Source organism: Primulina eburnea, chromosome 4, assembly GCF_022965805.1.
Source record: "Primulina eburnea isolate SZY01 chromosome 4, ASM2296580v1, whole genome shotgun sequence".
Classification (NCBI taxonomy): Eukaryota; Viridiplantae; Streptophyta; class Magnoliopsida; order Lamiales; family Gesneriaceae; genus Primulina; species Primulina eburnea.
Genome location: NC_133104.1, coordinates 30,520,549 through 30,535,456, shown reverse-complemented (window position 1 = coordinate 30,535,456; position 14,908 = coordinate 30,520,549).

Genomic DNA, 14,908 nt, shown 5'->3' with positions numbered 1-14,908 from the left:
TCGAAAAATATTGATATAAAATTATCAAAATTATGATACAAGGATCTGTCTATATTCACGAAAAATATTAGACCTACAATTTAATACTGTTTAGCCCAAACTTTGGAAGCCCATTAATAATAACAGCCTGCAGGATGTTGAGCATGATGTGGGGAGGCCCAATGAAAAAGCCCAAGAAGAGTTGCAGTTTGGTCCAAGAAAAGCACGATGCCGGGAGTTGAGCCATGACCCAAGGTGGAAGAACGTGGGGTGATCGTGGAAGGGAAAAACTGATGTGTAGAATGCGACAAAAGCAGAAGGAGGAATCAGAAAGAGTCTCTCGACAAATCAATCCAACAAAAGCTACAACAAAGCTTCTTCAATTCTCTCAATATTTTATCTGCATATTTTCCAATTTCCATTATTTTAGTTTCTTCAGATTTCGCATATTCCTCCAACTTTCTTGTGAAAATGTCGATCAAATTCATGGCAGCATAATGAGTGTTGATGTTGTTTATGAATTCCACCTTTAATTTCAGTATATTCTTCATTTTATGTTCTTATTTTTGGAGACATTTCGAGGGAATTAGAACGAACGATCAAATCGAGAAACACAACGTTTGGTAAAAAAAGTCAGATAATTTTCACAAATTTGGCACGAACACGTGTCTGGCACGCCCGCAAATTTTCGTGACAAACAAGTTGGCACGCCCGGTGGGACCAAATGCCTCCAAAGCGTACTGAGAAGAATGAGGGAATTCCTCCATCACAGGGGAAAGTCCATCGTTCACAAGAAGAGTTTCAGGAAACTGATGTAGAAGGAAGAACGGTTGAAAGGCTTGTACACCAGTTCGAGGAAGAGACTATGAAGGAAGGAATTGCTGTTTCTGGTGGTGATGGGTCTCCACTGAACTTTATGTTGGCCATTGAGAAAAATATCCGCAGTGATCTCAGAGAAATGACCCAAACTTTTTCTACTGTTATGATGGAATTTGTGGCAGAAATGAAGGAATGGAGGAAGTCTGCAAAAGGAGAGGCTGTTACACCAGAAAATGTTGAACTTCAAGAAACTGACGTTAATTTGCTAAAAGTTCAAGGCCAAGGATCAGGGGTTTCTCAAGCAGGTGAAAGTCGCCGCTTGGGGGAGGCACTGATTCCTAAATCTGCCAAAGAAGGAAGATACACTCCTCCGCACAAAAAGGATGAGGAGTTGGGGTTGAAATTCCAAAACTGCGGCAACAGTAAACAAATGGCTGGTAACGTGTTCTCTGTGACGTCTCCTAACTTACATCCAGGGATGTATGTTGATGGGGGAATGCGTGGATATTCAGCGCCAGGTTTGGGGAATAACACTCGGGGGGCAATCTATCCTCCTCACCAGTTAAGACAAACTTCAACGTTGGATTTTGAGATGGTACGTGATGTGATTCAAGAGTTGTATGGCCCTGGAGTGAGGCCAATCAACAGACCAGAATTCCATAAACCGTATCCTGATGTTGTGGATCGTGACAACCCTTATCCAAAAGGATACCGCATTCCAGACTTCACGTTATATTCCGGGGAAAACGGTCAATCCAGCGTGGAACATGTGGCCAGGTTTACAATTCAGTGTGGGGAATTGGCGAATTTGGAGAACTTTTCTAATTATAAGTTACGTCTGTTCCCCAATTCCCTGACCAGTACTGCTTTCACATGGTATGCAACACTACCTCGGAACTCTATTATGACTTGGCATGATATGGAACGTCAATTCCATACACAATTCTTCAGAACAGTACCTGAGATTAGTATAGCAGAATTGTCAAGGGTGGTCCAAAAACCCGGGGAATCTGCCAATGATTTCATTTGCGAATTCAAAAGAGTGAGGAGTAGGTGCAAAGTTTGCATTCCAGAATCAGAATATGTGAAAATGGCACAGCGAGGACTTGGCTTTGAGTTGAGAAAGAAATTCCAAGGGATGGAATTCCGCGATTTTTATGAGCTTGCTGCCAAGGTGTCAGAGTATGAGGAATTGTTACGAGAAGAGAGTCATAAAAGAAAGTCTACAGTGGGCTCTTATTTCCAGGAAGTGGAGGAAGTTGCATTGGCAGAAGTAGCAAATTCTGGATCACGCACTATCCCTTTCTTGAAACGCAAGAGTGAAGAACTCTCCAAGAAAAACATTCCTCCAGTGCAAACACCATATACTTTCGATGCATCAAAGACGGAGGAAATTTTCGATTACTTAGTGAAGGAAGAGTTTATAACATTCCCCCCAGACCACAAGCTGCCCACTAGGGAGGAATTGAAAGGAAGAGATTACTGTAAGTATCACAATTCCTTCAACCATAATATTAATGCTTGTTGGGCTTTCAAAAATGTCTTGCAGGAAAGAATCAACAAGGGAATCCTGAAATTCCCTGAGAAAAAAGAAGCAATGATAGTGAATGAAGATCCATTTCCCCCGGTAGCCAATGTAAACATGAACAGTACTGACTTGCATTTTGTTAATTAATGAGAAGAGAAGGAGTGGTAACAGGGACATGTCCATTAGGCCAGGAATTACTATAAAGAAGTGTTGGGTGCCTCGAAAAATGATGTTTGAGGTTAGGGAGAAGAAAGCAGAAACTTTTCATGGGAAAGATCGCTACTACAGTGGGGAGGATCTGCATTATACTGGAAGGAATATGAGGTATGACAGGGAATCCATGGCCAAAAGGCCGGAGAACCAGTACCTCAGAAGGAGCCCACATTCTTGGTCGATGAATAATGAGAGAAGAAGTGGCCAGCAGTCATTTCATAAGATAATACAGAGGCCATCTTTTCTGAGCACCGATAAAAAATATGAGAGGAATTCCCGCTTTGTTGTTCGTCCCAGAGCAATCCCTGATGGTGTATGGAGGCGAGTAGAACATCCAAAATTCCCAAAGCCTCTTTCTAGAACCCAAAAACGACGTTTGTTGAGAGAAAAAGCTGCTGAACGTAGGTCTGGGATAGAGGAGTCATTTAAAGAGAAGAAAAAATTTGGGAGGAAGGCTACTGAAGATAATGACGAGTAAGATGATGATCTATTATCGGAGGAAGACAGTGAACCAGTCAAGAGGGCTACTTTCAAAGTGGGACAGATTTTGGTTTCATTTGAGTGTGCCACTGGCTCGTTAATGTTGCCAGAGGAATTCAAACGCAAAGGGACATGTGAGACCGATGTATTTACTGGAGATCAAAATGGCACAGAATCCATTCAATCTGATATGGTGGATGAGAGCGTTGGTGTTCTTGTCGATGAAGAGAAAAGAGTATTGATGAAGCGACCCACCAACGAAATGACTAAGCATATCAAGCCACTCTACATTGTAGCACACATGAATGGAAAACCATTGTCTAGGGTACTAATAGATAATGGGTCGGCTGTGAATATTCTACCCTTCAGAATCCTTCAAAAATTGGGCAAGAATGTTGAAGATTTGATTCCTACCGAAGTCTCGGTGGCGGCTTTTACCGGGGAATCTACAAAAACTTTGGGAGTGTTGCCAGCAAACGTCACTGTAGGGTCCCGATCTTCGTTGTCAGCATTTTTCGTAGTAAATTCCAGTGCTAGTTTCCACGCTTTGCTAGGAAGGGATTGGATTCACACCAATCATTGTATGCCATCATCCATGCACCAGTTGCTATTGATGTGGAAAGGAGATGAGGTGGAAGTGGTACAGGCTGATTCACAGCCGTACCAGTCAAACTCCAACGCAGTAGAAGCTAGATACTATGATGGAGCCTTCGGACCCATCAGAATTCGTGATTACAAGGTGAATGGGCAGCAAAGAGCAGTCTACATGGACACCAAGAAAGTAAGGGAAGCAGTTGAAAAAATTCTCAAACCCACTGCCATGGTCTCTCCTAGACCCATGGTTCGACCCATTATCGAGGTGGTCGATGATTAAGTTCACTAAAGAAGAAATGGAAGTCGCTGCAACTTCCGAGTGGAAAGACAAAATGCAGCAGCTGGTGAACGAAGAGTTGTGGGATATCGATGGAGCTAAAGTAATATTTGAGGAGGACTGTGGAGGTAGTGAGGAAGAAAAGCTACAAATAGAGGATTTCATCTTAGCTCCGGCTCAGATGAAAGATCGACAGCCGGAGACAGGTGGTTCATAAAGATGAAAAAGATGGAAAGTATTGTACAAAGTAGGCTGGATGGCCACTTTGGTTAATTTTGTCATATTAGCCTATAAGAAGTTTATGTAAATATGTGAGGAATAGGCTTTTAAGCCATTCCTTGTTGAACTTTAAGCCATTCTTTGTTGAAGTTGTTTGTAAATAATGATGGAGCATCTGTGAATAAATAAAAATAAGTGCTCATGGAATCCGCTGTAGTTGGTAAATTTTGGGGAGGAATATTTGTTGTGTTAGTTGGTCAAATTGAGGACAAAATGAATTTCGTTCAGTGCATGCCTTGGAACCTTGGAGGGCATTATTTGAAAAATGTTGTTCAACCGTTGGTTGGTAACAGACAGAGTTGGCCCGCAATGTTTGCGTCAATGTTAAAGAAAACAGGCTTTTGGCCGTTTTTTTTAGTTTTTAGAAAAATTTTGGCAGAGTTTCCTTTATAAATGTGATATGCCAAAATTGTAAACACCTGCAAATATGTCCCAAGCAACATATGCAAGAACAACAATGCATTTTACCAACAAAGTTTGGCTTTCAAGCCACTTTCTCAACTCTACACATCAGAAAAATACACTTGCCAAATCATGGCAAACAAGTGTAAAAACATACGCCTACTGTCCCTAGCCTACATATTTCATTTCCTCTCGATGTGTTTGACACTCATCCATACATATATGTTCAGCTGCTGGCAGAGATATTCATCAAAGCTTGGTAATTATCTTTCGGATGGGCCAACTGCACTACCATGAGGATTTTCCATCTCTATTGGTTTTTAAGATTCCAGAAAATGAGATCTCATCCTCAGTGAATTTGGTGGAGCATCACAATTCCTTGTGTTGGTGCATTTCCTTTAAGCACATGGAAGATTACAGAAGTTGCACCAGCTATAGGCCAAGTTTTGAATATGCGCACCAAGGGAGCCGCCCTGTTAAGATGCAAGAAGTGGGTGTTGCAAGGTGTTACTCATAAAAAAACTCATTCAGACATATTAACAAACACCTTGAGTGCATCATTAAATGTGTTATATTCTACAATGTTTTTGTGATGGGGGATTGGATAAATTGATGAAATATCCTTACCTTGAGAAGGTGTGGCATGAGGTAAAGGAGATTGATGATGGAAACTTTCAGAAACTTGGATGGCATCACAAAGGCGATGTAAATTGTGGTTTCTTGGGGAAGATCGGTGGGCGCCGATGGAGATTTAGGGGAAGGAAATGAAGAACTGGGGGTTCAGGGAATGCACACTTGGATTTAACTTGGTGGAGGGAAAAGATGTGTTTCAGCTGTCGATTCATCTTCAAATCCATGGGACATTTCTTTTCTATCATAAGACTCCACGCTCAGCTCATATGTGAATAACTAGTTTGGCCCACTGGGCCAAATCAGTAAAATCAACCAAATAGCCAAAATTGGGCCAAATTAGCCAATGGCCCAAATTGGTTAGGGGGGCAATTGTTTAGCCCAAACTTTGGAAGCCCATTAATAATAACAGCCTGCAGGATGTTGAGCATGATGTGGGGAGGCCCAATGAAAAAGACCAAGAAGAGTTGCAGTTTGGTCCAAGAAAAGCACGATGCCGGGAGTTGAGCCATGACCCAAGGTGGAAGAACGTGGGGTGATCGTGGAAGGGAAAAACTGATGTGTAGAATGCGACAAAAGCAGAAGGAGGAATCAGAAAGAGTCTCTCGACAAATCAATCCAACAAAAGCTACAACAAAGCTTCTTCAATTCTCTCAATATTTTATCTGCATATTTTCCAATTTCCAGTATTTTAGTTTCTTCAGATTTCGCATATTCCTCCAACTTTCTTGTGAAAATGTCGATCAAATTCATGGCAGCATAATGAGTGTTGATGTTGTTTATGAATTCCACCTTTAATTTCAGTATATTCTTCATTTTATGTTCTTATTTTTGGAGACATTTCGAGGGAATTAGAACGAACGATCAAATCGAGAAACACAACGTTTGGTAAAAGAAGTCAGATAATTTTCACAAATTTGGCACGAACACGTGTCTGGCACGCCCGCAAATTTTCGTGACAAACAAATACTTATACTTTTTTTCGAAAAATATTGATATAATATTTTCGATCTAAGGATCTAAATAGGTTATTTGAAAATTATTCTTCTAAGATCTAACATTTATAATTATTTTTGAAAAATATTGGTATAAGATTATCAAATTTATGATCTAATTAACTATTTGTGATAAAGATCGAAACAAACTTTAGAGAGGTTGAATAAAATCTTTTAAAAAAAAATTTCTAAATTTGAGTTGGCCTTAATAGTTATTAGTTGCTAATGCATGAAACTCGACTAGCTAGACCACTTAAAAGTTTGGAAAGGTCTAGCTGGTACTAATAAGTTACAATATGTTTAATTGATTGATCTTTTAACAAGTAAATAGATAGAATAGCTAAAAGACATATACAAATATCTATATATATATAAAAGCAGAGTTTTTGCCAAAAATAATAATTTCTCGCCAAAATATCATTTCTAAAAAAGGAAAGTTTTATCACCAATATTGACATACGTGCACTGCAATAAATGACCGCTTCAATTATTGTATACATTGATTACATCAATTCATTTAATTCAATTTCGAATTTAATTAATTTTTATAATATTTCAAATGTAATTTATGTATTATATGTTTTAAATTTTTTACTCAAATTAAAACTAAACTATATTGAAAAAGTAAACTATATTAAAATTTTTTGCATTAATTATATCAATCTGTTTAAGTAAAAATTGTATAAATAAATTTAAAATAAAAATGATTGTGATGTTCAGTATCACTCATGAGGTAAATCATTCAAAAATAATTTTTCCTAATTTAAGTAATTTACTGCCCAAATTACTTACTAAAAACAAATACAATATTTAATTAATTTATTAAATTTTTTAAAAATAAAATTGGTTCAGTGTTAAAAATCTATATATATATATATATATATATATATATATAAAGCAGAGTTGTTGCTAAATTTAGTAAGTGCCCGCCTAAATGACATTCTAAAAAGTAAAATAAACGAAAAATGTGGTAATATATATGTGGGGACCCGGACGCTAATCATCTTCTTTAATCGTGATTGTGACTAATTAATCAATTTTAATAAACAGGGTCTAAATTTTTTTTTAAAAAATGCGGAAGGTAATGGAATCAAACTCCTATACATATCAGTATAAAAGTATAACTCTGGTAAAATATACAATCATACATATCTCAGGTTCAACAACTAACTATCAAGTGTTTAAACCCTATCTCTAGTCCAAGTCCGTAGTCTCCACTCTGACTCGATCTTTCTTCATCTCTGTGACCCTGAACCTGTCCCACCTGTTGTCATGCACACATACAAACAAGACAACAGTCGATAACTCCGGTGAGATATAAATATCCCAGTATAAACAATGTAGTAAATACAATCATATAAAACATATACAAAAGCATAAACAAACATCAAAACATGTATCTAATCTGATTACATGAATCAATGACTCGTGATCTATTCTTATCTTATCTCAAATCTAGGGATCCCAATCTAATTTAGACTATGGTATTCTGTATCGAATGTCTGAGATAGACGTCGATCTACATCTAAGGCTCTTCGATACACCGTAAGTCTAGAGTCTTATCGGTTCTGAGAAAGACTCGGCGGTTCTGCCCTAGCTAGGCTGATCTGCCCTAGACTCGGACTCTGACTCGGCTCTAAGTCCATAGATTAACATATCAATCTGATAATCTGCAAATATCAATGCAATAAAATAAAGTATGTGATTTCGGGAAACTCAAGTCAAACCTAACTCGAGTTGTGCAATCCCGAATCAACATTTATTTATACCTTTCTTGCTGTCGATCTGATACAATCAAAGTCTAGATTCAAAGTCTGTCACTGTTCAATCTGGCAATGACAATATCAATATTCTGTATCAATATTCTAATCAAATCACAACATCTCTGTTTTATCAAATTCTGACAGTACAACAGTACAATCTTGCGATACTGGTAATACTATATCAGTCTATACCAATTCCAATAATTTACAATCAACAACTGTACAAATCTGATATCAATTCTAGTCAATTTCATTCTGAAATTCATAAAAATTCCATATTCAGTACGTTTCTTAATCTGACTTCGATTCTACGCTGTCTAACATGTCAAGAACAACATATATGACGTGTATTCAATTCTAACAACATCATAATTCCAAAACATGTCAAAACGTAATAAAACTTACGTCATGTAGTAGCCTGCGTTGATATGAACACAGTAACGAAGTCGGATTTAAAATCTAACGGACGGATTGATCGTAAAATCGAATTTTGAAATCAAAAGCACTTTTCCCCCGAAGCTTTCGTTTCCTTTCTTCTGAGGAACGATTTGCATGTATATATATATATATATATATATATATAATATATATATATATATATATATATATATATATATATATATATATATATAAACCAACGTACATGCAAAGGACGAGTGGCTCAATGTGCATACTGCACGTCTCGCGCATATGCGCGGCCACTTTCCGCGCATATGCGCGACCCACGCATATGCGCGCCCTATTCGGCGCAAATGCCCGAGGCGTCTGCTCAAAATACCCCCCTCTCGGGTTGTCTCGCGCATGTGCGCCAACCCTACTGAAACCCCCGCGCATGTGCGCGCATATAGTCGCGCATGTGCGCCAATCCTTCTGTTCTCGCACATCAATTTTCACACGTGATCTCATTTCGTGTTTTGGTTAGCCCCTTCATAATCATCTCGATTAAAAATCTATAATCGTAATTTAACACGACATAAAATCTCGGGCATTACATTTCTCCCCCCCTAAGATACGATTTCGTCCTCGAAATCACAGGCATTTTATTCGTATCAACAAGGAGTATATATACAAAACTGTATAAAAATTTACATCATCGAAATAACTCAAGGAATTCTTGTCTCATATCTGATTCAGTCTCCCAAGTTGCTTCTTCTACACCATGACGAGTCCATTGCACTTTCACAAGTGGAATCATTTTCGTTCTGAGCTGTTTTTCTTTGCGATCAATAATCTGAATCGGTTTTTCAACATAGCTCAACGTCTCATCTAGTTCGGCCTCGTCTGGTTGAATAGCATGTGAAGCATCAGGAAGGTACTTCCTTAATAACGATACATGAAAGACATCATGTATCCCAGATAATGAAGGCGGTAATGCAAGTCGATAGGCACGATCTCCTATCTTTTCGAGAATTTCATAAGGCCCAATGTATCGTGGAGACAGTTTCCCCTTCTTGCCAAATCTGACAACTCCTCTGAAAGGTGAAATCTTTAAAAATACTCGGTCTCCTACCTCAAATACCAACGCTCTACGTCGAACATTGGCATATTTGGCCTGTCTGTCTTGTGCTGCCTTCATTTTCTTTTGAATTAGCTTCACTTTTTCTGTCATATCTCTGATCATGTCAGGTCCAATTTCAGGCACTTCAGAGATATCATCCCAATAAAGAGGGGATCGACACTTCTTTCCGTACAACGCTTCAAATGGTGCCATCTCAATACTCGTCTGATAGCTGTTGTTGTACGAAAACTCACAAAGTGGCAATGCATCTTGCCAATTAGTGCTAAAATCAAGCACTACTGCTCTCATCATATCTTCCAGTGTCTGGATAGTCCGCTCTGACTGTCCGTCGGTCTGTGGATGATATGCGGTACTCAGATGTAACTTCGTACCGAGAGCTTGCTGCAAACTCTGCCAGAAGTACGAAGTAAACCGAGGATCACGGTCTGATACAATAGACTTCGGCACTCCATGTAATCTGACCACTTCTCTGACATAGATCTCAGCCATCTGGTCAAATCTGTACGTTATCTTTTACGGAATAAAACATGCGGATTTGGTCAATCTGTCAATCACGACCCAAATCGCATCACAACCTCGGGAGGAACGCGGCAATTGCGTCACAAAATCCATGAAAATGTGATCCCATTTCCATTCAGGAATAGACAAGCTCTGTAATAATCCTCCTGGTTTCTTTCTTTCTGCTTTCACCTGTTGGCAATTCAGACATTTGGAAACAAATTCGGCAATATCATTCTTCATTTGTTTCCACCAGAACTGTCTTTTCAAATCATTGTACATCTTTCTGCCACCAGGATGAATACTGAATCGACTGTTGTGCACTTCTGACAATATCTGTCGTCTCAACTCTGAAATATTTGGCACAACTAGACGATTATTCACGTATAAAACATTATCACGTACCTGATACTCTGATCGATGTCCTGCTCTAACCATCGATACTGATTTCTGTACATTCTGATCAACTTTCTGAGCTGCCTTAATTCTCATAATCAGCTCTGGTTCTACTTGCACCGTATAAAGTCTCAACGGTCTATAATCTGTTTCAAATTCTAATCCAGACAAACAACAGTCTTCTATCAAATTTGAAACACCAATCGTCGATAAGGACAAAGAACATACCTTTCGACTCAGTGCATCAGCTGCTGCATTAGACTTTCCTGGATAGTATTTGATTTCACAATCAAAATCTTTAAGCAAATCAAGCCATCTTCGTTGCCTCATATTCAATTCAGATTGTGAAAACAGATATTTCAAACTCTTATGATCAGAATATATCTCAAACTTCTCCCCGTAAAGATAATGTCGCCATATCTTTAATGCAAAGACAATGGCTGCCAATTCTAGATCATGAATTGGATAACGGGTCTCATGTGGTTTAAGCTGTCTTGAGGCATAAGCAATAACATGCCCTCGTTGCATCAACACACATCCCAAACCCTCTGTGAGAAGCGTCGCAATAAACCACAAAATCACCAATACCGGATGGAATAATCAACACCAGGGCACTGGCAACCTCTTCTTCAACTCCAGAAAACTGGTCTCACACTCTTCAGACCAAACAAATGGAGCATTCTTCTGAGTCAGCTGAGTAATTGGTTTAGCTATACTCGAGAAATCTTTAATGAAACGACGGTAGTATCCTGCTAAACCCATGAAACTGCGAATTTCAGGTACTGATGTCGGTCTTGGCCAAGAAATTACGGCTTCCACTTTACTGGGATCAACTGATATACCATCTCCAGATATAATATGACCCAGAAATACTACATGTCTTAGCCAAAACTCACATTTCGACAGTTTAGCATATAATTTCTCAGCTCTTAAAATTCGCAATACAGTTCTTAAATGTTCAGCATGCTCACTCATATTCTTTGAATAAATCAAAATATCATCGATGAAAATAATCACAAATTCATCGAGATATTTCTGGAATACCCGATTCATCAATCCCATGAATACAGCTGGAGCATTCGTCAGATCAAACGGCATGACAATAAATTCATAGTGTCCATACCTAGTTCTGAATGCCGTCTTTGAGATATCAGAATCTTTGACTCTCAACTGATGATATCCCGATCTCAAATCGATCTTGGAATATACTGAAGAACCCTGCAACTGGTCGAATAAATCATCTATACGAGGCAAAGGATATTTATTCTTTATCGTTGCCTTGTTCAGTTGCCGATAGTCGATGCAGAGTCTCATCGACCCATCTTTCTTTCTTACGAATACTACTGGAGCACCCCAAGGAGACACACTCGATCTGATGTACCCCTTGGCCAGTAAATATTCCAACTGATCCTTCAATTCTTTCAATTCAACTGGTGCCATTCTGTACGGAGCTCTAGAAATCGGTACTGTACCTGGCATCAGTTCAATGCTGAAGTCTATCTCTCTAACTGGAGGTAATCCCGGGATCTCATCTGGGAAGACGTCAGCAAACTCACGTACCATTGACAGATCTGCCAATGCTAGACTCGACTTCAGTAAATCTACTGAATATACAAGGAATCCTTCTGCTCCTTTCTGTAACAATCGAGTCATAGATAATACGGATATTAAAGGAATTCTCGATCTAGAACCCTTACCGTAAAATTTCCACTCTTCAGCCTTATCTGGTCTGAATCTCACTATCTTGTGGAAACAATCAACTGTCGCTCTATACTTGGTTAGCATGTCAATACCGACAATACAATCAAAATCAGACAATCCAAGTACGATGCAATCTAACTCAATCTCATGCCCATCATACTGTAGCATACAATGTTCAACAGAATTTACAGATATCAAACCTATCCCCAAAGGCGAAGATACCGACACTACAGTAGCTAAAGACTCTACAGGCAATGCATGACTTAATGCAAATCGTTCAGAAATAAATGTGTTTGAAGCACCGGTATCAATTAATACGTAAGCGGGATAACCACATAAAGAACAGTTACCTGCCACAACGTCATCTGGTGCTTCCTGGGCCTGCTCTTATGTCAATGCGAAGACTCTGGCCTGCTGTCTCGGAGGCTGACCAACTGTCTGGCTTCCTCCTGGCCTCTGCTGTGACTGAGCTGGCGCTGGCTGGAATGTATGAACAGCAGCTGATCGTCTCTCATGCTGCTGATCCCGATGACTCGGCCCCCTGAGCTCTCTGCAAACCTTTCTGTGGACACACTTTAGCAAAGTGTCCCGGCTGTTTACAAAAATTGCAACTACCAGTCACTCCCTGGCATTGCTCAGTAGCATGTCTTCCTCCGCAGGTCTTGCAATAAACTCCAGTGTAACTCTGGCTCGGTCTGGAACCGCCGGAGCTGGAAGAACTGTTGCCAGATTTCTTGAATTGCTTTCCTCTGGCTTTCAAAAATTCCTTCTTCCCTCCACTACTGCTGCCACCCTCAAATCTGGGAGGTGGTTGTTGTGGTCTCGGTGCCGGAGGCACAAATGAAGCCCCTTTCTGTCTCATCAGACCGGCTTCTGCTCCCTTAGCTCTGTTCAGGGCATCAGTAAAATTATTCGGTCGCCCTGTGTTCACCAATGTGAAAATGTCGGGGTTCAGGCCATTGATGAACTGGTTAGCAGTAGCTTCTTCGCTGTCAGCCACATGTGGAGCAAATTTCAGCAAGGAGGAGAACTTTGATACGTACTCTTCTATGTTCATCTGTCCCTGCTTGAGGTTGGCAAACTCCGCCCCTTGTCCTTCCGGTACGACACTGGAAAGAATCGTTGATAAAATTCAGTTCTAAATATATTCCAGGTAATATTCGTACCTCTATGCTCCATGGCTCTCTTCCTCGTAATCCACCAGTCCTTGGCAACGTCGTGTAACTGGTGTCCAATTAATTTCACTCTCTTCTCATCTGTATACTCCAAGGATTCGAACAACATCTCTATATCATCAAGCCAACTCTCACACTCCACAGCGTTCTCTGTGCCTTTCAAGGTTGGCGGATGAAATGCCTGAAATCGTTTCAGTAACGTTTCCATTGGATTCGGTGTGACATCCATTGTAGGATTGGATGTACTTCCCTGTTCTGGTACTCATCTTGGAGGCATATCTGATAATCAAATAGATTAGCAACAAATACCACAATTCTGTTTCAATCCTCCTCTGATCATCTTACTGCTGATCTAGAATCAGTACTGATCCAATCTCAATAAAACATATTACTATATCAAATCAGATAAACAAGTAACATGTAATAAAGCAGTAAGACATGCTAGCATTCAAAAGCATGAAAGAAAACCTCAATCTACCCCGCTCACTAGCCTCTTCTATCTCAATCTAAAGGATCTATCGCTCTGATACCACCTGTTGTGGGGACCCGGACGCTAATCATCTTCTTTAATCGTGATTGGGACTAATTAATCAATTATAATAATCAGGGTCAAAATTTTTTTTAAAAAAATGCGGAAGGTAATGGAATCAAACTCCTATACATATCAGTATAAAAGTATAACTCTGGTAAAATATACAATCATACATATCTCAGGTTCAACAACTAACTATCAAGTGTTTAAACCCTATCTCTAGTCCAAGTCCGTAGTCTCCACTCTAACTCGATCTTTCTTCATCTATGTGACCCTGAACATGTCCCACCTGTTGCCATGCACACATACAAACAAGACAACAGTCGGATAACTCCGGTGAGATATAAATATCCCAGTATAAACAATGTAGTAAATACAATCATATAAAACATATACAAAAGCATAAACAAACATCAAAACATGTATCTAATCTGATTACATGAATCAATGACTCGTGATCTATTCTTATCTTATCTCAAATCTAGGGATCCCAATCTAATTTAGACTATGGTATTCTGTATCGAATGTCTGAGATAGACGTCGATCTACATCTAAGGCTCTTCGATACACCGTAAGTCTAGAGTCTTATCGGTTCTGAGAAAGACTCGGCGGTTCTGCCCTAGCTAGGCTGATCTGCCCTAGACTCGGACTCTGACTCGGCTCTAAGTCCATAGATTAACATATCAATCTGATAATCGGCAAATATCAATGCAATAAAATAAAGTATGTGATTTAGGGAAACTCAAGTCAAACCTAACTCGAGTTGTGCAATCCCGAATCAACATTTATTTATACATTTCTTGCTGTCGATCTGATACAATCAAAGTCTGGATTCAAAGTCTGTCACTGTTCAATCTGACAATGAAAATATCAATATTCTGTATCAATATTCTAATCAAATCACAACATCTCTGTTTTATCGAATTCTGACAGTACAACAGTACAATCTTGCGATACTGGTAATACTATATCAGTCTATACCAATTCCAATAATTTACAATCAACCACTGTACAAATCTGATATCAATTCTAGTCAATTTCATTCTGAAATTCATAACAATTCCATATTCAGTCCGTTTCTTAATCTGACTTCGATTCTACGCTGTCTAACATGTGAAGAACAACATA